General features: G+C 34.8%; 1 protein-coding gene across 3 annotated transcripts in view; it reads right to left on the minus strand.

Moving 5' to 3' along the window:
* LOC149789727 (disco-interacting protein 2 homolog C-like) overlaps positions 1–27,400 on the minus strand; it is a 196,041-nt gene that overhangs the window by 144,081 nt on the left and 24,560 nt on the right. The gene's annotated exons all lie outside the window — the stretch shown is intronic.

The following is a 27,400-nucleotide window of genomic DNA, read 5'->3' on the forward strand; positions in this document are numbered from 1 at the left end:
GTATTAAAAAAAATGAATATATATAACCCAGGTTTTATTCAACTTCAACACACTGGCAGAGACCAGGATTTCCCAATCTACTGGCAGATAGAAAATTACACTGCATCAGTGCTATCTGTCATGGGTTATTCCATCACAAAAATGAAAAATGGCTTGTACAAGTTACTTAATATATTGAAGTGAACACGAAACTTCCCCAGGAATACTTGAAACTGCTGGATTTTTGCATCATGGATATTAATTTTTCAGGGTAAGCATACCCCTAAGACCCCTCTAGCAAACTCGCTGCACTTGATTGCCTGTTTTTCATGCACAGCTACCTTTTCTGAAAATCAGTGAAAAGTCCTGAATACAAATGCACCTTCAAAGTGGAGATTTCCCAAAATAGATTAACCGGGTAAAAGTATGTGTGATTTGGATTTTTGATGTAGCTTTAAAAAATCTCCATGACATTGTTTATGACAGGGGTGTCAAACTCAATCGCCCAGCAGGCCAAAACTCAAATCACATGTAAGGTTGCGGGCCGAACAGGATAAACATTCAACAAGCGGAAAATTAAACCTTTTTTAAACATTAATATAAATTAAAACAGACAAAAGTTTTAATAATAAAAAATCATTGGCATACCCATTTTCGATCTTATGCCAATTTGTCAGAGCTGGATGTTTGGCAAGTGTGCTAATTAGGGAATTTGATTTGCACTTTATATCGCAGGGCCATTAAAAAATATTTTTGCCTAAAATTCTCTCTCAGGCCGGATATAATTGTACGCCAGTCCTGATGTGGCCCGCGGGCCTTGAGTTTGACACATGTGGTTTATGACATTCTTTTATGATATTGCTGTTATTTAAATACAAGTCCTGATGACATTTTTTATGATATTGTTGTGATGTAAATACAAGTTGTGATGAAATATTGTTATGTAAACACAAGTACTATGGATATTATGAAATTTTTGGTATGTGATGTTATGTGATTATCCAGATGGGCTAAAACCTTCTGAAATTCATTTAATATTTTCAGTGCATAGTCTGGGAGTTATATATATATATATATATATATATATATATATATATATATATATATATATATATATATATATATATATATTATCTGTGTGTGTCCCAATGATATGGCCTGAAATTTTACAATGGCTAAGTCTGGACAGAAAGGAATATAGGAGGCATTGTGTAACTATACATACATAATTATATGCACAGTTGCATTATGACTTTCGTGTAACATATTTACACATGTCTGACATGGCAGAATCAAATATTTCCAATCTTGTCTTTAAAAAGTTGAATGATAATAATACAGTATATCGCAAAACCTTTCTTGAGACAACCCATTCTGCCAATAAAAAGTGGTCTCTATCAAGAGGTCTGCACAGAAGGATCATTTTTCTCTGCCAATGTGGTGTGTCTGAAAGCTTGCCAAAGTAGCTTCTCGTGGGCTGGTGGTTCTTCAAGGTGTTTTCCCGTTTCTTCCTCCACCAGTTATAATGGACACCAATTATAATCTATCAAGTGCTTAAAGATGATGTAAAGCCCATAGCAGTAAGAAATGTCAAATGATTATATCACTGATGACAGAACTGGATTAACTTGATCAACAAAGGCAACAGCTATCGCAGATTAGATCTCTAACTGTAACAATTTTGGTTTGGTGTTTATTTTCTCTCTCTCTCTCTCTCATTCTTGAACATTGTTTAAAGCTTATTTTGCCTGACAAACGCAGCTTCATAAAACACAGTGACAATAACACAGCCTTGTTAAAACACTGATTGTAACTATAACATGGATTTTTTATGAACACTGACTGTAGTGATAAACAGTCTTGTTCCAACACTGACTAATAGTAAACAGTCTTGTTACAACACTGTAGTGATAAACAGCCTTGTTACAACACTAATAATAAACAGCCGTATTATAACACTAATAGTAAATAGCCTTGTTACAGCACTAATAATAAACAGCCTTGTTATAACACTAATAGTAAACAGCCTTGTCACAACACTAATAGTAAACAGCCTTGTTACAACATGGACTGTAATGATAAGCACAGCCTTGTTACAACACAAACTGTCGCTGAATAGAAACCGAGTGGGTTTTGGGACTAAATGAATAAGACAAACACAATGTGAGAAAGATTGAAATTTATTAAATGAATTAATAAAGAAAAATATATGTAAACATACAAAGATTCTCTCACGCTCTCAACATATGATTGACCCAATCACTCTACACAACATTCACACATTGAAAATAAACCAAACATATGAAATCAATATGAAGTACAGATCCAAAAAACCTCATGGACTGCAGATACGTTTCAAACAGTATAATACACTACGAGAGATTCACATAATCTCAAGTATGAACTCCGATTAAGATTCAAAATAATGATATTCAAATGTGTTTGCAAATAATGTTATAAACTATAAGAGAGATTCACATAATCACTTGGGACACAACTAAGATTCAAAATAACCTTATGAACGTAAAAAAATGCACCCAGTTGGAACAACAATTGAACCAAATGTATGATTCTAGACCCCTTGTACAGTCGCATGATTTCTTGGGTTGGCCTACACTCTTACCGGCCACTTGCACCCTTTATGGATCCACCACATGTACAGTCATACGTATACACGTACAGACAGCATACAGTCCCCTTTTGAATTAGCTACATCTACGTCCGTGGCTCAGACATATATACATACGTATCAACAGCACGCAGCCTTAAATACTCTGGAAATTCCAGACAGCTCTAAGCAGCTTCAGATGGCTCTAGACATCTCTAGCAAACTCTAGTCAGCTCTAGTCATAGTCACAGTCACAATCACAACCAGCCCTATGGTTGGAGAACAATGAAGAGCGTACACTCCTTGACGTCATCCAAAACAACCAGTGTCGGTTTAGAAATTGATCTTACTTAAATCCATAGGAGAGTGAGCAATAGTCAGGGCAAAATACCCATGCATATCATGTTATTAATGTCCCTTCGTCGCAAGTAATTTCCAGCAAGGTACATGTTAATACAGTCGCTTACCTGGAAAAACACTTATTCACCCTAGATAACGTACGCATGTACAACAAAAAATAGTCAAATAGTTCCAAAGCAAAACCAAGTAATTTTTTTACCTAATTCTGTGACACAAATGGATGAGAATGTTACAACACTTACAACGCTGACTGTAACAATAAACCTTTCCTTCTCATTACCTTTTCAAGTACTGTAGTAAATTTCACTTCATTTCACAAGCCTGAATCATTATCACAAAAATGTTAATTCAATGAAAGTACATGTAGTTGATACAATGTTACAATTAGCCACTGAAGTGTAGCAAAAGTAGTTGGTACAATCTGCCAGCAATGCTAATAAAAAACTTTCAACATAAATTGTATTTTGCTGATAAATGCTTAAGTATACCAAGCAAATCTTCCAGCTCAACATTTCTTTTATACCAAGCAAATCTGCCAGCTCAACATTTCTTTAACTCAAAACAGGCCTTAATACAATAACTGGTGCATAATCTTAGGTCTGAATCAGTGCAAACCATAAATGCCTTGTAATTTATAAATAATAAATGGTATCTAATCTGCTCCTACATCAGGGTAAAAACATAATTTACCAGATTATTTAGAGCACGCAATCCAGCAAAAGCAAAATAGCCCAAATGAAATTATAACTACCGCATTGTAGGAATAATTACAAATGGCATGTCCAGAATGATTACAGACTCGTGATCAAAAGCTGTGTTTCCAGTGATCTGCACAAATTCATGGTTTAGAAAGACCACAATTTAATTGATCACATAATCATTTTTGCACATTTTGTAAAAGGAGTGGAAATTTGATGAACTTTATTATGGTTATCAACAATTATAAACAGTAATTTTCCCATATTTTTCTATATAATAAGTATTACACTAGGATAGAAATTCAACTAAATTTACAGTGTAGCACAACAAAATACACATCAAACTAAGAAAAAATCAAGTTTAGCGATTTTGAAATGCATCGTCCCCATGTAAAAAATATCAATTGATAAAGTGATTTTGAATTGGTAGGTACTACATGCGTGCAAAAATAAACATTTTTTTGAAAAGTTAAACACTTCAACATTAATTATTAATATGCATTTCTTGTATATTTTCATTAATATATATTCCCAAATGAGTTGATCCAACTTCAAACTGTACAGACCCTCAGGCCGATAAGGGGTTATGTTGTTTGCAGTTGAAATAAACTTCTATGTTAGAATACAAGGCACATTTTCGACTTATAATTAGTTCTGCCTCTTTAAGCATTGCTGATGCATAGGCAGACCAGACCTGCATATTCCAATCCACTCCATACCACCACTCTCTCTACACTCACAACAGAAATACTTAATTCTGATTTCTGTATTTACAAGGAATAGCCAAACCCCAGCCCATAAATTACATTCACCTCTTCATTCATACTTGGCGAAAAGTTTTTTTTCTGGGTTCATAAATCCTTGCAGCAAACTCATCAAAGTCAATAACTGCATAATTTAACAGCATGTTATCTGTGATTTCAGGGTTATAACACAATTTGTGGCACATGATGATATGCAGTACAATACAGTCGTAATATTTTATGGTGGATGCACCTGGAAAGAACCGCTGACCCAGAGGAGGATCCTAGCAAGCTTTGTCACATATTCACATTGGTTGATACGAGACTCAAACCCATATGGACAGAAATGAGATGTTGTTGTTGTTGTTGTGGGGTTTAACGCCATTTTCAGCAGACGATATGCTATGCATGGTAGCCAGTATTAATGGTGGAGGAAGAACCCAGGTAAACCCCGGGAAGAACCACCGACCCATGAGAAGCTACTGGCAAGCTTTCTCACATACCCATATTTGCCGAATCCTAGACTGGAACCCACGCAGACAGAGGTGAGATGGAGTGATGAGATGCAGGTAATCTATAAACATGAACATCTTAGACAACTCAGCGACTCAGGAAAATAATGTGATCAAGGATGTGTAAAGATAAGTGTATGTTAAATGCAGGCAATTATACAGTGAACACAGAAGTGTATGTTAAATGCAGGCAATTATACAGTGAACACAGAAGACTTCACAGACTTGGAAATATACAGGTGATGTATTTACATTTGTAAAACAACTTAGCATGATAACCTGCTAGGTAAATAATTATCTTTCAAGACTGGTGTGGGAAATCCAAATATGCATGGCAACACAAAAAAAAATCAGTCTGGAGGAATGCCTGAATGGAATAAACACATGGTTTGTTCACCAGAGGTTACATATTATTGTAAACCAGGGTAATTTTTAAGGAACTGTGAAGAGGGAGAGTGTCTGAAACAAACTGTGTGCTGTGGTGTACACTGTTCTCTATCAGCAGCTGCAATGAGTGTGTCAGAAACAAATTTCTCTCTGATGCTGGACTGTTGTGCAATGTTTCTCAGTAGCTCTAGGCAACTCAGAAAAACTGAATACACTACCAATGCAGACATTAAACATCTTTCTCAATTGTTTTATAGTATATAAAACAGTATAACAAATATTTTAAATTACCTGCAGTTGCATATATGCTCAATATGACAGGACTGCTTCATCTACATAAAACTGTAAATCATACTGGTTTTTTCAATGCGCTCACATGTTACAGTTTTCAACTCATCCCTTTCCTTTTTCTACTGGACGTACTGCACCACAGTAAGTATCACATTTCATTGCAATGCATCAAGTTACTTTCTATAAAACAACACTCACCCATTTGATTCATACTCTCTGTCAATACATGCTGGTCTGCATTTATCTGTACATTCATGTGCAAACCACAAGCAAGTGTAATGCAGTGATGGTGTTACTGCACAAGTCAGTGTCCATCATTTCATATGATGTACTAAACAACTTTTAAGGTCAATATTATAAGGCACACAGGGATTATAGTTCTGTGTGACACCTGAGACAGGGACCACCTTCTGGGAACTGATGGTTGATATTTTGAAGAGGGTTAATTTGAAGCTATGGGCCCATTATTTGGGAATTGGTGATTGGTATTTTGTGCAGATGTATGACTATGGGACCATCCTTTACAATTGGTGATTGGCATTTGTGGTGAATTTATGACTATGTGGCCATCCTTTGGGAAGTGGTAATTTATATTTTGCATGCAATCTGGGACTATGTGGGCCATCCTTTGGGAAGTGGTAATTTGTATTTTGTATGGAATTTGGGACCATGTGGTCTATCCTTTGGGAACTGGTGAATGGTATTTTGTGGAGAATTTGGGACTGTTCCTGGGGACAACCTCTTGCAATGAGTGTTTTGTATTTGGTGTGCAATATATGATAACGGGGCCATTCTTTGGGAACTGTTGATTGGTATTTTGTCAAAAAATGCAGACCAATGGGGACATCCTCTGTAACTGATGATAAGTACTGGGGGGTGGGCGGGACCATCAGACAATTCCTCAAGAAATGGTGATTGATATTTCTGGAATTTATGACTGTGGGATCATCCTTTGGGAACTGGCAATAGGTATTTTATAGTAATGCACATTACTGTGTTGCTATTCTTTGGGGAATTGCTGATTAGTAGGCCTGAAAAATGTGAACATTTTCCCTACAATATGTCAGGGTATAGTTTGTAAGTCAGATCAATATGTAAAGGCTGACTAATCAGAGAGTAGCTTTTTGCACTTGGGCAAAATAAATATGCCTTAATAGAAGGATATATATATATATATATATATATATATATATATATATATATATATATATATATATATATATATATATAATGTTAAAAAGCCCATAAAATCCATAATGCTCAACATTCAAAAGAATCTAATATAAAAATAAATCATTGGGCATGTGACCAGATAGATATATATTTCAGTCCCACTATATAATCAGCCCACTACTTAATTTTGCAACACTTTTTAAGGTCATGGATTTCTCTGCTTGTAGTAATTAAACTCTGGAAGTGCATCAGGTGGAATCCATTCTGTTTCATTTTTTTTTGCTGTTGTTGTTTGTATTACTGTTGTTGTTATACGGTTTAAAAGCCATTTTTCAGCACACGATAGGCTATACATGGCGGCCAGTATTAATGGTGGAGGAAGAACCTGGGAAACCCCCAGAAAGAACCAGTGACCCATAAGAAGCTACTGGCAAGCTTTCTCACATATCCACATTGGCCAAATCTGAGACTCAAACCTTGCCTTACTGTATGTGAATACAACAAAACAAACATGCCCAAAAAAATGTGTAAGTAATGTCGATGAATATACGTGTATGAAATGCCGTAAAATAGTGCAGGACACAGGTGACAACATATAAAGAAACATTTTTGGCCTTTTGGTATGGATAATACTTACAAATGCCACCAAACTATTTAGCTAAAGTTGCTTAAAAAATTAAATAATTACAAATACGGTTAAGTTTTGAGAAATAATTTTCTGCAAATTTATAAGCCTTATGATGGTTTCCAAAACAAATACATTCTTAAAGCAAAATATGTTTCTTACACACAATTATTTACATCACGATATTTTCATGCTTAGATACATGTACACTTATTGGTGTCTATTGGAGATAATTTAAATTTTTCAGCCCAAAGGCTGCGCTGCATACTTAGTATATTCCTGCATACCTTTCTTCCTTAGTAAAAACCACATCAATCACAAAATTTTCAACATCTGTTGGCATTTTACAAACTATTTTTATAAATACAACTATATAAACAAATTAAACTAAACTCAGTGTTATGTGTTTTATTACTATTTGAATTTTTTTCAGACTAAATTCTAAATCATTGATTAAAACATTCATGGATATTATTTTGTTATTTCCTTTGAAGCTAACTCTTAAAATTTGTGCAATTTTATGACATTGTTGTTTTTGACGTAAAATCATTCCCTATAAAGACAACTTCTCCATTGGCAAATACAAATGAAAATTCATTTCCTCTCAAGACATCCTGACCATCATGAAATACAAATGTAAAATATTAGGCCAAATCAAGATCAGGAAATACATATGTATAAGCACTCCCTCTAAAGATAACCTCACCATCAGCAAATACAAATGTAAAATTATTCCCTCCAAAGACCACACCATCAGCAAATACAAATACAAAATCATTCCCTCCAAAGACCTCACCATCAGCAAATACAAATGCAAAATCATTCCCTCCATAAACATCACCATTAGCAAATACAAATGCAAAATCATTCCATCTAAAGACAACCTAACCATTAGCAAATACAAATGTAAAATCTTTCCCTCTAAAAACCTCACCATCAGCACAAAAAAATGTAAAATTATTCTCTCCAAAGACCTCACCATCAGCAAATACAAATGCAAAATCATTCCCTCCAAAGACCTCACCATCAGCACAAAAAATGTAAAATTATTCCCTCCAAAGACCTCACCATTAGCAAATACAAATGCAAAATCATTCCCTCTAAAGACTTTCTCACCATTAGCAAACAGAAATGTATAAGCAGCATTCCCTTTAAAGAGAACCTCAACATCAGCAAATACAGTCTTTCAAAACCTCAAACTGGCCAACTGTTAATGATCTCAAATCCTACCATGGAATAAAATTAATGTTCAATGATCCAGACAATGGATGAAATTGATCTTAGATATGGCTAATCAACATTTAACCTATGAAAACTCAAAGGCCCAAGTATGCATACCAACCAAAATGGCTGACAGATGATATTCTTGAACTCCAAGGAGTTGATACAGAGCCAAGACTGAATGAGACTGCAAGTTATGGAGCAATAAAGAAACAGTCAGTGTTCAAAAGTCAGAAAAACTTGCACTGCCAGAATATTACAGAGAATGAAAAGAATAGTCCCAGTTCTGTCAGGAAAATGTGAAAACAAAACTGGGGGCAGGTAAAATGGATAAATTTAGTGGCTTTAAAACTCAAAGTATATGGTACTTGTGATTCTTATCATACTATCAATATTTTTATTACTTATTTCAAGATGAACCTGCAAAGGGCCATCAACTGATAAAAATTATTATGTGTTAAAGGCATACTTTATAAACTAACCCTGATTCAATCTTCAAAATTACATAAATTTATAAAGTACCATATATACTCGAGTATAAGCCAAAATTAGGAAAAAATAAAGGCCTGGAAGAAGGGGGTGGGGTGGGCTTATCCGTGGGCTAATGCCTAAACCTGACAGTTTTTAGGTCGTTTTATTGACTACTGTAATAGCTTTAAATCTTGGGACATGAAACAATGATTTTTCCAGTGTCCTAAGAATAGGCATGTAAAAAAAAAAATACCTTTCGGTGACACAACAATTATTGAACTGTTATAAAGTACTATGATTGATTTTTGTTATTATTTTGCATGTACACATTTTCGACATGAAGTTAAATAAAAGTAAACACAGACTTCATAATTCACGGGCCGGTTGAGTTTAAAGGGAGACCATAATGTACAGTACTTACACAGTGCAAAACATGCATAGCATCACTTAAATGCTTACTTATTCACAAACATATTATATGCAGATTTTGCTTTATTCATTTCCCCTAAAACAGGCCCTATTTTCATATTCTGGTCAGCTGTGTTCAAACTGCACAATAGCTAAAGATTAGTCTTAAATAAACAAGCAAGAAAGCCAGCACAGCTAATTAAAAGTTAATCCTTATCTTTGCAACTATTTTGTGAAAATGACTGGCCCACCATCGTAATTCAAAGAAACCACGTTCTACACTATTGTGTGTTACGTACACACCAGAAATTTATTGGCAAATAAAGGATTCCCAATTCTGTTGAACCAAAATAGCCAGCCTCATGGTACCATACATGTGGCAACTATTTTTCCCTCTTTGTATTTCCGACCCGATTTCCTTATTGTCAACTCGTAAAGCATTTACTATTGTTTATTATAAAACATGTATTCTGAATTAGTTTTTGGAGGACACATTTGCTGCATGGTATGTATTTTCATTCCTTCTTTTAATTTAACGATGGTAATTAAAATTGATATATACTGTATGAAAATGCCAGGTGTTCACTCATGTAAGTTTCTATCCTGGGAATGGCGCTATAGCAGATGGAGTTAAAGCATTTGTAGTGATCATTCTTGGGATTGAAATTAATTTACGTGAATAATGTTTAAACATAACATTCTATTTAGTGAAGAAGCGAATTCTTTAAAGCAATTATTTCGTCACAACAATAATTCACAGATGATACAACAGATCATGTAGTACATTTCTTGTTTAGAAGAAATGAAAATCAAAGACATAATGTAATAATCGGGAGTTCTCTGCAAAAATCAAAAGATATTATGAAATAGGGAGATAGGCATGGAGCGACCCCAAAAATCGGGAGGTTTTTTACTTCCTGGTGTGAAAGTTGACAAGGTATGGTGTAAGGTCACTTATATCAAAGCAAACTACAACTCAGCCTTTATGGAATTAGCATTAAACCATATTGTTTGTTCCTTGTGTTGTCATAATGGGATTACATTTTAATGAATTACATGGAAGCGCCTTTTGATGCCTGCTGTAAACATCAGCCATTTTTAGCGCATTTTCATAGCGCCACCTTCCGGGAAAACTTATATTAGATACCTCATTCATTGCTCTGAATGACCATTACACCAGATCACATGGTCACTGTTTGTGCTCTGATAGAAACCTGCTATTTAAAGTAACTGAGTCGTATTCTCCACTCTCCAAAATGGAGGTCGCAGATTTCATTCAGTACTTTTCACGATTAGAATCACAACTATGAAAACTTCAATAACTTTGGTAAAGGCTCTGATATTGATGTAGGCAGCAATTAGTTTTTATAAATTATCAAATTCAGATGACTTAGTGATGTAGATGCAGACAGAGAACTTGTAAATTTCGAGTATGAGAAATGGCAGCTACGGTTGGTCACGTGGCTTCACTGACTTGATGGTGAACAAGTTCTCTCAAGATTTTAAAGCACATAAAAAATTCTTCCGTGAAAAATAATTACACAGCTATAACGATCAGACTTCAATCTTAAATTTTTTCACACATAATAGATGTCTACCAAAAATGTAAAACGGTTTAAATTGCTGTTAAACGTAACATACACTACACTGCTTAACAGTTAACAGGCAGGCCTATGTGTATGGAGTCAAATAGGTAACAAGTGTTCTATTTATAGCACACTGCATTGGGTAACTTAGCTACATGTGTATCAGAGGGCTAAAAAGCCATAAACTCTATGATGTAAAGGGTTAATAATCATGCACGCCAACCTCGAGATAAGTATACATGTACTGTTTTTTAAATAAAAGTTTGCCTAAATAAATTCATTTAGAACTTACCTCATGCATCTTGAGATTTCTCAGAGTTGTAGGTCGGCTTATTCGTGGGTCATGCACTTTTTAGTTTTTATAACTGTTTAGTTTGGGGGCTCGGCTTATATGCAAACAGGCTTATATGCTAGTATATACGGTAAATTATATACTGGCCTTGAAGACGATGAAAACCAGCCTGTTTCATTACAGCATAATGTGTTACATACCGGCCAAAGACTGTGAAAAGCAGTCTGTTTAACCACAGCATAATGTATTACATGCCAGCCAAAGACTGTGAAAAGCAGTCTGTTTAACCACAGCATAATGTATTACATATTGACCCAAGACTGTGACAATTAGCCTGTTCTGTCATAGCAGAATGCATTACATACTGGCATGAGATCTAAAAAGCAGCATGTTTTATCATGGTATAATGCATTACATACTGGCATGAGACCAAAAAGCAGCATGTTTTATCATGGTATAATGCATTACATACTGGTATGAGACCAAAAAGCAGCATGTTTTATCATGGTATAATGCATTGCATACTGTACCTTATTGATCAGAGAATGAAAATGGGATTTCACCCACATATGGATCCATGATGGTTAAAAATTTTAAGACCAATTTCAATTCAACCAACACCTTCCAAATAAACAAAAAGACATGCAAAAACTGTTTAATGGATTTATTTAGAAGAAACAACCTTCAACTGTATTTCAAGAAAGTAAGTCTGGACTTAGGAAAAACCACTAGTGAAATAAAAATAATAATAAAGACTTTATTTAAATAAGGTAACTCAATTTGTTACAGAACTAACCTACCTTGAGGACTTCTATCTGTTATGTACAATATATATAGTATATTCAACATGATGTGATGAGTCTGGCTTGACACTAAATAATTAAGTAGTTCTAAAATTTAAAGTATCAAGCCTGGAACACATGCACAGGCATCAGTGAAAACATAAACATATATAACACATAAAATATCATCCTGCATTGAAAAATTCAGCTGTGAAAATAATGCAAAATTACAGAAAAGCAGGCAGTATTTTTTATACTAGAGCTGACTTTAATATCAATGTTACGTCTGAAAGAGGGCAAGCTTGAAGGTAGTCTTAGTAGACTTTAGAAAAGTGTTTGACTTTGTAGACCATCAGGTTTTTCTGAACTACAAATATATAAATTTGGCCAATTATCTATAAAATGGGTTTATTGTTATCTCACATGGAGACAACCAAGAGTCACAGTAAAACATAGTTTTCTTGGTGGGGGGATAGTTTTCTTGGGGGGGGGGGGAGAGGGTTAAACCTAATTTTAATTATGCAATTATTATCATTATGGCTGCATAGCTTTTACTTTTTCTGTCAAGAAACCCTGTCCATCTGACATTGTACCACAGAGCAGAGAATTGTCAGCAAAACAAAGTCCACTCCTGCATCTCACATACCCATGCACAAAGTGGTCATCTTTTTCCCAGACAATGATTATGTCAGGACATCAGAGCATGGTGGAAGGAGGGCTTTCTGCAACAGTGACAGCGAAATATTGCATAATTAAAATTAGCATTAAACCACCCACTCCCAACTACATTTAAACAGCAGTAATAACGTACCCATCACTATTGCATTTCTTATATCAGTTAGGTAGATAGACTTAGGTTTTAAACTGACACAGAATAAAGAAAAATAGAAGATACTATCTGAAGGAGAGATTCACTTACAGAATGTAGGTGTCTCTGTGGGTCACATGTTGTTTTATAACTATGGGTCCCAGAGAACAAATGCTTCTGCTTTGTTATGCTGACAATGGAGGTAGGAGGAGGTACAATGTGACCCCATTATGATACGCTATTTGGGGTCCATAGAACCCAACCATGTTAGAGACCGAACTGTGTTATAACCAACCAAGTCCATTAGCTGAAGAAAACAATGCATTCAACTTCTATATGTTTTTTTTTTTTTGGGGGGGGAATAATAACAGCAGGTGGAAAAATATGTGCTTTGGATTAAATGAAGATAAACTAGTCTGAAAAAAACACCTGTATATCGACAAGTTACATTGGTGCAATGCAACTTATAATCCATTAAGTAATGTACATATATAAAAGAAATCCATGATTCGAGTATAGATCATGTTATAAAATTCATGTATGACTCACATCCCATTAAAAATCACAAATAACACAGATAACAAAATTGGTAGTCGTCATTTTATCTACATCCAACTGTCACTAAACAATAAAAAACAAATGTTCGCAAATATCAAGTGGCTATAGTTGTTTACATGCTACATATACATGTACTTAAATTGGCCTGTCATCTTGCTGAGGCTACCCAGGGAATAAAGTTATTGCTAGGGAAATGAAAACGTGAAAAAATTTAAAAGTTTCAAAAGAATCTCAGCAAGATATTCCATCTTCAATTAACTTGATGGCCAGATATTTATAGTTTCAAAAGAATGGAAATATAATTTGTTTTATGCTGCCAGCACAATAAATGTGTTCCAGTCACTTTAGGAAACACATCAGATTCCATTGCTTTTCTTAACATTTGATGCTGACTTCCTTTGATGAAAGTATGGGGGTGGGGGGTTGTTATTGAAGATTGTAGTCAATATTCTTTGATGAAGACTGCATGTGTTATTGAAGTTACTGATAAAGGACAGCTTTTGAGGACCAAACAGATCACTGAATAAACTTTCTCAAGTCATTTTTCATACTTTTAAGAAGAAAAAAACTTCTTTCCGTGTAAGAGAAAAATACATGTATATGATTTTGCATGAGCCATGCCACGATCATCTTGTATTAGAATTCATATACGCGATCTCTTCCCAAAAAATGATAATAAACTTTCTCCATACTACTTTTCATACTTTTAAGAAAGAAAACAAAAATTATCAAGTACGAGAAAAAATCCATGAACATAAAATTTCAGAGGCCACGCCAAACAAGTGTTATATCCAAATTCATGTTATAACAGAGTGATCTATAGTGGGGTCACACTGTAGTATGAAGTCATCAAACTGCTGCTTTAATGATGTATTCAAAGGAAGAATGATTAAGACCAGAGAGGCAATGACAACTAGGACATCATAGACAATACATGTCATAAAATAAAGGTCACTATGAGCAGGGAACTGATAAACTCTTTTGACTGTGGTGACAATCCACCATGAGATAGTGGAGGTCAAAAACAAACAATGAGCTTTTAAGAGGAAGGAAATGAGATATTCTACAATTCCCTTCCCTTCAAGGCATCAAGACAGCAGTAAAGTGTCCGAACTAGGCATAAAAGCTATCTTGATCATCTCCACCACAGATTGGACTCACAGTGGGAATGTCTATACCTAATTTAATAAGGCTAATTAAGGTAACCAATTATGGTTTACAAAGGAGAGAAATGGATTCATTATTGCCACGAAACAGGAGACAATCAGTGTCAACTCATAATGCATGAATCTCGCTGCATCTCCATACTGATGCCAAAGATAGTAAAGACCATAAAACAAGACAGATTCCACCCAAGCGTAAAAGAGCAAGAGACAATACTCTGCAACTCAAATCACTTAATTAGAAAATCAAGGTGCAAACCAATTCCTGAGTAATGAGAGAATTTAAGTGTTTACAAAATGGCAGCTTCATAGCTCTTGATATCTCATACGGAGTTGTAGGTTGGCTTATACGCAGGTCATGCACTTTTAGTGTTTATACCTGTTCAGTTTGGGGGTCGGCTTATATGTGAACAGGCTTATACGTGAGTATATACGGTAACTGGCCATTCTGGGAGAACATACCTGGTATCCTGAAGTAGAGATCATCAGTCTCAAGGCAGAGGGAGAAAGGACCATCCTATATACTGATGAACAATGTCTTCGCCTATCAGAAACCCCTGTTGTATTGCCCAATTAAAGAGGAACGAGGAAGAAGCAGATCTGTTGTGACCGACTTCCTAAGATATTTTCCAAAATGAAAACGATTTTCATGAGCTGTGTTCCTGAAGGTTTCAGGCACCAGTTGTCATTTAATGCCTTTTCAAAGGATCAGATCTCCTCACCCTCTGTTATGTATATTTGATTTAATTTAAACCTGATTTAATTTAATTGTTTGTAAGTTTTAAAATCTTTTTATTTTTAATTTCATTACATGTCAATGTAATGTAATTTTGTTTACTAGGAATTTATATATTCCAGAAAATTCAGTTTGATCTGATTCTTTTCATTAATGTCTAATAATAGACATCTAATAATAGAAACACTGTTTCTATTTTTTACCTAGTACATGTCCTTGATTGAGGGTCAAGTAAACAACTTCTATTTTAATGTGTGAATGATAATGGTGAAATCGAGGCTGTACTGGACTACGTGCCATTAGACTTGTAGATATCTTCTAAATCATTCTAGAATGTGACCAACTGACCCTCATCTGGGAATTTGTTTTGCATCTCAAGTTACTGTATAAACTTTCTTTATAGAGATTTTTCTCAGTTGAGACGTAAAGGCGTTTCTTTAGTTGTGTCATTTTGGAGTAATTTTTATTCAAATTATTTGGATTCAAAAGGATTAATTATTTTTCCTGGAAATATCTGAGTGTTCATACAGAATTCTTAAACAAAGACATTTCATTAAATTTTATTCAGAAATTCAAACACCGGATTATTGTTTGTGAATAACACAGAACTGTAGACCTTACAACGCCATAAAGGCTACTGTAATAATAATAATATTAATATTAATGAGGACTTTGTATAGCGCCTAATCTTTAGAAGCTCTAAGCGCTTTACAACATTAGACAACATCCATAACATAAAAAACATACATGTATAATGATATGATTACAAAAAACAAACACCATGAAATTAGAAAACATAAAAAACATGCTGAAAATATTTAAGGTAGGAAACATTATTAGGTCTTTAGGTTTGTTCTTGCAGTCGAAATAAGTGAGTTTCAAGAGCACTCTTGAATGGGATCACTGTGTCTTTGTGTCTAAGTTCAGTGGGCAATTCATTCCACGTTGCTGGGCCCTGGTATGCAAAAGAACATTATCCATATGACTCTGTTTTCATAGTGGGAATAATGAGTATACAATTGTCAGATGAGGGGCGTAAGTATCTTGCTGGTGTGTACACATGGGTGAGATTGGATAGATATGTTGGACTGGAGTCCATCAGTGAAACGTAGTACAGAAAACAAATTTTGTGTTTGATTCTGGATCTAATGGAAACGTCATCACCTTCCATCTTGGATATTTTTGTCAGGACTCAAACTTGAGTTCATTAAAACATTACTAATTCTTCTAAGATTTAATTCCTGAATTAGTCTTGGATTATTTTTGGATCTGATTCTTAAAACCATAAGTTCTTATTTTTTCATTTTTACATTTTTTTTTTCAAGGGAAATAAATTATTTGTTAAATTTTTCAAAGCCTGTTGTTTTCACTTTTTCTTTTGTTACTGTTTATTAGAGCCTAAACACGTACCATAAAAACTGGGTTGCTCCTCCTCGATATTTGAATTTTGACTAAAATATTTCAGAAAACTTTGTATTTTGAAATTTGAATTCCCCATGTAAACTCTAAAGTATTCTTTTACAATTTTGAAATATTTAGTGAAATCAGCAAGATTTTTCTACAATATCATCAAAAGTGGACAATTTGTTGAATTTACTCAGGAGTGGTTTGAAATTTTGAAAATGGAAGTACAGCTAAAAAAAGTCAGAATCAGAGATAAGACAGGTTCAGTTTCAGATAGAAAAGTGAATGCAGTTTCAGAAAGAGAGAGATGAAAGACAAATGCAGTTTCAGAAAGAGATGAAAGTAAGATGATTGGAGTTGCAAAGAGAGTCAGGAGAGAGAAAGACAAATGCGGTTACAAAGGGAAGAAAAAGAGGCAAATGTTTTAAGAAATATTAAGTTAGTACCTCCTTTTCTGGTAGTCTAACATGTAACATAGGACCTCATTCAACAGAGAGGAGCTAGTGGACCTCATAAAAGGCATACATCAGATGAGCTGTTTAATTCTACCTCAAACTCACTGGAGTCAACAAGGATTACCTATCAATGTTGACTCCAAAGAGTTTCAGGTAGAATCTGTCATCATTCAGATCATTCTGAAGTCAAGAGTGGCTGGGCACGGGAGCACTTCGTGCCATATCCCGTATCTCTTCAAGAGAATAGGTGCTCTGTGTTCTAGAAGTTCCAGGATACAGATGAGACTGGTTATCTTTCTGCCTTCCTTGTAGATGCCACCTGATGTGGTGAAGGCAGGATATGAGCTGCAGTCCAGTTAAAAGACCAAGGTGGCTTAAGAGAATGACTGACCTGAGGTGGATGTCCCAACATCCCACACAAGTTTCATTTGGATAATACGAAACAAGGCATAAATATTACGATAGTCTGAGAACCACAACTGATAATATTTAGCTGTGGACTTGTCATATGTTAGCAGGATTAGCCCTTCAATCCCTTCATAGTTCTTACTTGTTGTAAATTGAAGCAAATGTGTTTTTTTAATCATTAAATCATCTTCAAAACAAAATGTGTACTGAAGAAAGAAAAAATCTAGTTCTAATTAATGACTGGAGGTGTAACTGTTACTTGGCAAATTTTAGTAAGCAATATAGTTTATGTGTATTGTGGATTTTTAACACAGCATTAATAATTTTTCACTCATCACTACAATGTCTGCAGTGTGGCAGTTTATACTGATGCCTAGCACTGGGGCATCATGCCACAGACATGCAGCATCATGTCCGATTACACTATACTGACACCAGTATGTCGACCAGTCCTAACAGTAACCTCTTAATGCTGACTGCCATGAGAGACAGCTGATCTTGCCATTCTTGTTAAGTCTCTGGTATGAATTGGCCGGGTTTTGAAACTGCGATCTCCCACATCCAAGGCAGATGCTCTAACCATGAAGCCACTGGAGTGGTCATATGCAATACAAGGAACATCGGTTTATGCATGATCTTCGTCAATCAAATATTTGTCTGATCTCAACCATAACTATAACTAAGCATCAGCTGTATTTGTTCATACAGTTTCAAGCAAACAACATACTGGTAGACACTGAATAGGGGCCATGGGTGACCAAGTGCTCTAGGACATTGGCCTTTAGAGACCACTCAAATTTCACCTCTGCATATTTTCAAGTCTCACTTGGTCAATGTCATGGGTATATAAGAAAACCTTCAAGTAGATTCCCTTGGGCCAGTGGTTTTTCCTTGGGTTTTCCCAGGTTCTTCATCCACTAAATATGCTGGCTGCCATGTATAGCCTATCATGTGCTATAAAAAATGGCTTGAAACCCACAATACCACAAACCAGACCCTGAAAAGGTGTAACAAAATGTCGGACCAGAGTTTTTACTCCTTCTAGTATGTATAATTTCAAGCCAAGAGAATATTGGTAGACACAAAATAGCTGAAAATATGAGATGGCAGGCCTAAGGAGCACATATTACACATGTAAACAGCAAAAATATCGGATCCATTTATTGATGCAGAAATGTGCTGACAGAGTTTCTTTGGCATGCAGAGGGGGTGTGGTGGCCATGACTTTCAGGAGTAAGTAAGACATGCATTACTGAATCACTTCCAACATGCCCCAAGATACAGTGCTAGTGCAATCTGCAGTTTCTAAAAACGAGTTTCTCTGGCATGCAGGGGGTGTGTGGTAGCCATGACTTTCAAGAGTCAGCACGACATGTATTACTAAATCACTTCCTACATGCCCCAAGATATAGTGCTAGTGCAATCTTCAGTTTTAATGCACAAGGTGTAGCCCGACTAAAGCTGATCAATACACTATAAGCGTCTAGTAACCTTGTTATTGATAATACAAGTTATATTTACAGAATTATTTATTTAAAAAAAGATAAATTTGAAGCTTTCTAATAATTCGTGCAGACACTCTTGAATAAACGTTATGCACATGAGGAAAAAGTTATTAGCAGAAGAAAAGACAAGTTATTAGGAACAGAAGCTCTGTATGGACAGGAGTTGAAAATATGTATGACAGGTAGCTCAGATTTAAATGAAAGGGATCATACAAAATATTATTAATATTAATATTATTATTATTATTAAACATTGTTACTAAGATTTTAAACAAGTGGAAAAATGTTTATACAGCTCTCCCCCTTTATAATGTGCCTCATTATAACATGATTCTTGATATAATGCAATACTACTATGCACTATTTGCCCCAAATCATACCAATGTATACAATAAAGGTTGAAAGAAAACAAAATGAAATTTTTTACTTTATCTTCATTTTCTTTCCAAAACACCATTATTTTAAAAATTCTTATCGTGCCCACTATACCACAAATCTGTATATTATGCTATCCTCATTATATCAGGCTTTCATATATATTTTGTTACTCTGTATAGCATAGTTTGGCATTATAGCGCAGGAAAGTCCAATAAACAGAAAGTCACAGGAAAAAAGTCACAAATACATGTAGGACAGAAATTCACAGGACAAAAAAGTCAGACTCTGAATTGTCATAATAATAATTAACATGTAGGGTAAAAAGTCACAGGAAATAAGGAATCACACTCTATAATTATACTTAATAATGATTACTATAAATTGATGGCTTCAGGCAATAGGGAAGTTGTTTAACAACTGATGTCTTAAATGAAAACTGTAAAACAAGCATATAACACTGAGATCAATGAGATTTATTTAAGTGTTCTGTTGGACAGAAAAGTTCTAAAACAAACATAAAACACTTAGATTCATTCAAGGGTTCTGTTTGACAGAAAAACTGTAAAACAAACATATAACACTGAGATTTATTTAAAGCTTCTACTTTACATGATAGGACAAGGTAGTCTGGGTAATAAAGTCAAGTTTTGGTTTACATCTCTAATAACCTTTTAAACATGTGAATAAACTGAATCCCATTCTTGGTGTTATATGGCTTTACTTTCAATGGTTTCAAATATGGGAATATGAACAAACTCCCCCACCCCCCCAATTCCTTATGTCTGATTGAAGATAATATAAAAATCCATGGCTTATGTTAAAAAAAATCATTCCAAAATGAAAAGCATCACAACAAGGGTCAGTCTAAACTGTTTTAAAGGTTATCTTATGGCCATGCATTATTACCGACCAAGCAATGGCTGAAGTACAGTCTAAACTGTTTTAAAGGTTATCTTATGGCCAAGCATTATTACAGACCAAGCAATGGCTGAAGTACACATTTAGGTCCTGCATTGGGTGTAGAATTCCTGTCTATACACTTAAGATACCAAAATCCAATTCCAGGCAAGTCGAATAATGATGCCCCTAATGAAACAGCCACAAGTGTGTCTGTGATTTGCCTTTTTAACGTAACTTATAACAGTTTTTTCAGCCATACTGCTACAAGGTGTGTGCGTCTGTGTCTGTGTGTGTGTATTTGTGAATTTGGATTTTTAACATAGCTTTAACAATTTTTCAGTTCTATCGCTAAGATATCTGCAGTGTGACAGTTTATAGTGATATTTAGCACTGGGACATCATGCCCCACCCAGCCACATTATCCTGACACCTGGATGACCAGTCCTAACACTAACCTCTTAACATGGAGTGCCTAGCGAGGCAGCTGTTAGTTCCATTTTTATGAGTCTTTGGTATGACTCGGCCTGGGCTCGTACCAGCGACCTCCCGCATCCGAGGCGGACACTATAACCACTAGGCCGCCAAGGCAGTGAAACAACCACAAAACTAGCAAAATGTGCAACAACATAAGAAAAAGACCTGTCAGGTCATGATTACACCCAGTCATATTTAAGTAAAATGTATATCAGCTGTACTGATAGTATTTCTGGCAGGAAAACCATTCCAGAGTTTCTTTGTGGTGTTGCGATGAATATTCAATGGGCAAGAAATACAGTAGTATACCCAACTGGCAAGAAATACATTAGTATGCCCAACTGGCAAGAAATACAGTAGTATACCCAACAGGCAAGAAATACGGTAGCACACCCAACTTGCAAGAAATACAGCAGTACACCCAACTGGAAAGAAATAATACAGTATTACACCCAACTGGCAAGAAATACAGTAGTACACCCAACTGGCAAAAAATACGGCAGTACACTAGGAATTATCAAACTAAAACTGTATTAACCATTTAAATGAAACCATTACTGAATCTTTGCATTAGTATAGCCCATTTCATGCAGACTTCGGTGAACTTCGCAAATTTGCTCGGAATTTTGATCATGTGGCCGGTGGTCAGTTGACCGTAATAGGTGGTGGGCAAAATATGTCGAACGCTTCAGCATCAACTTCTGTAACTACTTAAACATCGTTTATCGAGTTGAAAAATGTATATTCAACATTGATGCTGCCGCAGATACTGACAAAATTTAATACTGGAACCATCCTGTCTTATTTTCTGGAAATCAGGGCGGATTTCAAACCCATACGAGACAGTAGCTTTGAGCTGTTTACATCTGGACATGTACATGTAAGTAAGGAAACGGTGTCGAAGTAAACAAATTTAATCCTGGCAATCAAAGAGCAAGTTGCTCAAACTATTTTTGTGCATCTGAAACATCACTATAATAAAATGCATTTCATATGAGTTTATCAGATTTGTTTTTGAAAGTCTTTGGATAAGTTACATATAAATTTCAATCATTTAATTAATTTTATTTCTGAAATATTTCTAAACAACAATGGACGCCATTTTATTATGTACATGTACCCACCTGCGTTTGGTTGGAGTATAAAGTAACTCGGGAGGTTATTTGGATAATTACAAAGCAACTCGGCTAAATTCGGTATGAAATGGGCTATTGACACATACAACATTGTGATGAATCTTTGCATTAGTATTGACACATACAACATTGTGATGAATCTTTGCATTAATATTGACACATACAACATTGTGATGAATCTCTGCATTCATACTAACACATACAACATTGTGATGAATCTCTGCATTAATATTGACACATACAACATTGTGATGAATCTCTGCATTAATATTGACACATACAACATTGTGATGAATCTTTGCATTAATATTGACACATACAACATTGTGATGAATCTCTGCATTAATATTGACACATACAACATTGTGATGAATCTTTGCATTAATATTGACACATACAACATTGTGATGAATCTCTGCATTCGTATTGACACGTACAACATTGTGATGAATCTCTGCATTAGTATTGACACATACAACATTGTGATGAATCTCTGCATTCGTATTGACACGTACAATGTGATGAATCTCTGCATTCGTATTGACACATACAACATTGTGATGAATCTCTGCATTAGTATTGACACATACAAGATTGTGATGAATCTCTGCATTCGTACTGACACATACAACATTGTGATGAATCTCTGCATTTGTATTGACACATACAACATTAGTATTGACACATACAACATAGTCATTAATGTCCTAGTACTCTGTATACTCTTATTTTGTTTTTGTTGCAGTCTGTAATAAAATATCTTGAAGACGTTACAACATCATGACAGATTTTGTTTATTATGTTAATATAGCAATAAAGAGGTTGCATTTAATCAATCTGATTTATTTACAAACCTAAATCATTACAAAATTCAGATATTTACTTTTTGTCCTGTGTCCTTTTGTCCTACATTTATATAAAAAAATCCATTGCATGGTAGCCAGGGCAATTGATTTTTCTACCATGTTTGAAATCCGTTGCTGTGTAGCCTGGGGCTATATAACATGAACAAATGATCTAGCAAATGACTTCAGGTCAATGTCCAGTTGGAAATCATTTGATAGCAATGGTTGAAAAAAAGAATGCCTGGCACAATGCAAATCAATTAAATCAGCGCTCTCAGCATAAAAATAACCGACGATACACATATTTTGGCACTCACATTTAAAGTATTTGCAAAAACTTTACAGTAAATTGTATATAATTAACTACAATGGAATATACAGATTTTTAGTCAGACAACCAGATGTTTTAGTTGGGAAGCACCCCCCACCTACCAAGATTGTGAAGTAGTTTGGTGGGTCTAATGCATCAGCAAATACAGAACCCAAAATATGAAGCACAAGCTCCTGATATCTGAAGCATTCAAATTAAATATTTATAGCCCATAACTAAACCTACACCTGGTCTTTGTCAAAAATAACAAGGTAAGTACAAAAACCTACCTACACCTACCACCTACTGCTTCTAAATATCCAGACAGTAAAACACTGAAAGGGGGTATGTATGTATGTGTGTGTGTGTGTGTGTGTGTGTGTGTGTGTGTAGTATTTCTTTTACATAACCTCAACATAAAAGTTTTGTTGTGGTGCCAACAAAAAGTTGTTTAGAATTGCACAAAACTTTATGAAGATAAACCATTCCAAATAAAAGTATAATATTAGACCTTCTTGTACAACAAGATAAAATATAAAATCATAAATATATAAATGGCCGACGGGGGTTGAGGGGGACAAAATGACACGTACATTTCTACACCGATTTTACAGGTCTCTTTGGCAAATATATCCAACCTTTAAAAAAAAGAGCTGGAAAAATACTTATTTTTTTAGGTTCTTGCCCGCACTATTTGTATTAATGTGGTTAGCGTATTGGACTCTTGACCAGGACAGTGCTGGTCTGAATCCTGTCTAGACGTGGTACCCATGGATTTTCCTGGGCAAGTTACTTTATTCCAATTGCCTCAGCATGACATGCAATGACCTTTCATTGTGTTCAACATTAATCAGACTTAACTGAAACAGCACACAAATGTTAATTTTTCTTTTGAATGTATATGAAATTTGACCGAATTAAGAGTAATTGTACCAGACTGTCAAAATTGTAAGCTTTTCCTGGACTTGGTTTTACAACTTGATTGAGTCATCAGGGAACAATGTATGTAGGTTTACCTCTGTCAAATATTGTTAAGCTTAGAGGGGCAATGACAGTTTGGGGTGGGATAATGTCCCCATGGCTTGCTCAAGGTGCTACACTTCACTGTTAGGCAAGCACTTATTCCAACAATGGTCACAGTGGGTCTGTGGTAACATTGGGTATGTAAATGGGGGCATAAGAGAACTTGAACTTCTAAAGCTTGCACAGTGAAATATGTATCTGGGATGATATCTACTAGAGGTGAAATGACCTGTATGTACCACATATTAACAAAAGTATGTATCACAATTTTTAAAAAAATCTGTAGTATATAAATATACAGATAAATACAGTAGGTCAAGGTACAGAAGCAGTGATGCCTAACAATGCATCTTCATCACTGTACTTCCTGCAAATACAAAAATAAATGTCAGGACAGCTCACTCAGATAGTTTTCAAGTTCATCTACAGATTATCATGAAGGGAATCTACTATAGGTTATAAAAGAACAAATGATCTTGTGGAAGTTTAAGAAACTGAATTTGCCAACGCTAAACCTAAATTCAATATGGTCATTGATAATGAACAAAAGAAACAACAACTCCAAAGAAAACAACAAATGATGACACTTGTTGGAAATACAAATGAAGTCAGGTCTACTTAATTATAATGCAGCAGTCAGGGTCCATTGCAGCTGGTTGCATTATCTAACAAAACAGCCTTACACTGAGAACATCCCTACTGAGGTATATACAGAATCATGATAAACTGAGAACAGCAAAATATACAGCTGTGGCATGGTGCACAGTATCCAAATTAATTAAAAGGTATTTTGAAGAGCAAATGAAGATATACTATTAAGTTTCACCCTATTTCAACCCATATAGTCATATTAACCCATAGTTATATTAGCCCTCATTGTTATATTAGCCCTCATTGTTATATTAGCCCATTGTTATATTAGCTCATACAGTTATATTAACCCACATTGTTATATTAACCTTATTTATATTATCCCATACAGTTATATTAGCCCACATTGTTATATTAGCTCAGTTATATTAGCCCATATAGTTATATTAGCCCATTGTTATATTTACCCACAGTTATATTAGCCCCCATTTTTATATTAGCCCATATAGTTATATTAGCCCACATTGTTATATTAGCCCTCACTGTCATATCAGCTCGTACTGTTATATTAGCCCATACAGTTATATTAGCTCACATTGTTATATTAGTCCATATAGTTATATTAGCCTATACAGTTATATTAGCCCCCATTCTTATATTAGCCCATATAGTTATATTAGCCCACATTGTTATATTAGCCCAGTTATATCAGCTCATACTGTTATTTTAGCCCACACTGTTATATTAGCCCATATGGTTATATTAGCCCATACAGTTAAATTAGCCCATACAGTTATATTAGCCCACATTGTTATATTAGCCAACACTGTAATATTAGCCCATGTGATTATATCAACCCTTACTGTTATTCAATGGAAAGATTTTGGTCACGTGGCCCATCATAGCACTGCATTATATCCAGAACTGTGTTATAATAAGGTGCATTAAAATAGGAGAAAGCAGTATCATGCATTCAAATGCAGAAATGCAATCTCTGCTCATTTTCTTTCATTTCAACATGTCACAAATATATATATATATATATATATATATATATATATATATATATATATATATATATATATATATATCCATATCCAATTCTTATTTTGATTCCATGTTACCCATACTATCTATATAGCTCATTCCAATAAATAAATTAGTCGTTCTCAGTGTGTTCATTAATTTTACAACTGCATGGATTTTGCACACAAAAATAGGAGCAGTTTTTATTTATTGTTTTCACTTCAAACACATTTATTGATTTACTGAATATAGGCAGGGGCCATTAGAAAAGTTGCCGGTGTAATTCTGCAGATCTCTGCACCTATCAAAACCACTAAGTTCTTAGAAATAATGTATGTTGGATCCTGCCCTCTTGAAAGCAAACCCTTATCTCCAAACGTAACAGACCTATATAGTAGAAAGGTCTTTCATATTTACCTTCCCATGGCCACTACGTCTCTACAGTATAAGCGTATTGTCAGTATGGTACTGACTGCACATACGCCTAATCCAAGAAAGACCAAATTAAATAAAATTTTGACGGGGCCACAAACATATTCACATTTCTTTATTACTACACGTACACTTTGTTTCCATCTAGAAATGTATGCTTCAAGAACTGATTTAACAGTTATACCTGAATCAAAGTAAATAAATAAATTACACATTTTTAAATGGCTATACCTAAATCAAAGTAAATAAATAAATTACAGATTTTTAAATGGCTATACCTAAAGCCATGTAAACAATAGCAACACTATTCTTGAAGATATCTTTCACTTACATATCTCTGTCCATGATTTTAAAACTCATGCAGAAAACAGTGAAACAACCCAATTATCCATATTAATTTTGCTGAACATAGATATTAATATACAAGAAGCTTTCAAATTTAACTTAATAAACAATTATTACACCTGACAAATTAGGCCAAAAACTAAGACCAAAATGCCAATCATTCTGCAAAGTCAATATCATCTGAGCTTCTTTTGTAGCACACCAGCACCACGAACTAGAAACACCCCAGCACCACAAACTAGAAACACCCCAGCCCACAAGCTAGAAATACCCCAGCACTACAAACTAGACACACCCCAGCACCACAAACTATAAACACCCCAGCACCACAAACTAGAAACAATATTTTTGAAAGACATTATGATCACTCCAGTTCTTCCAGTTTCAAAGAAAAACGTACTTATTAAAATACAATATTTTTGCACAAATGTTGTGAAAATATAGGCTTATTTTTGCAAATTGTCATATAATTCATCAAGAATAATTTTAGGGAAGAAATAGGATTTACCATGCATGCTGTTTCGGGTAAAAGTAAATGTATATTTCAAATTGCCTATAATTTCCAACTTGAGAGAAAAGATCATACTTGCTGAGGTTACATGCAGTCCATAAATTCTATTCAGTGAAACAGAAGATACCATAGATGTTGATACCATCTGCATTCAATAAATTCATTTCAATGAAACATGGGAGAAAGTATCATAAATGTCAGGGTCATCTGCATTCAATAAATTCATTTGAATGAAACATGGGAGAAAGTATCATAG

This window comes from Sinohyriopsis cumingii, chromosome 10 (assembly GCF_028554795.1).
Source record: "Sinohyriopsis cumingii isolate HCF-2022 chromosome 10, ASM2855479v2, whole genome shotgun sequence".
Taxonomy (NCBI): Eukaryota; Metazoa; Mollusca; class Bivalvia; order Unionida; family Unionidae; genus Sinohyriopsis; species Sinohyriopsis cumingii.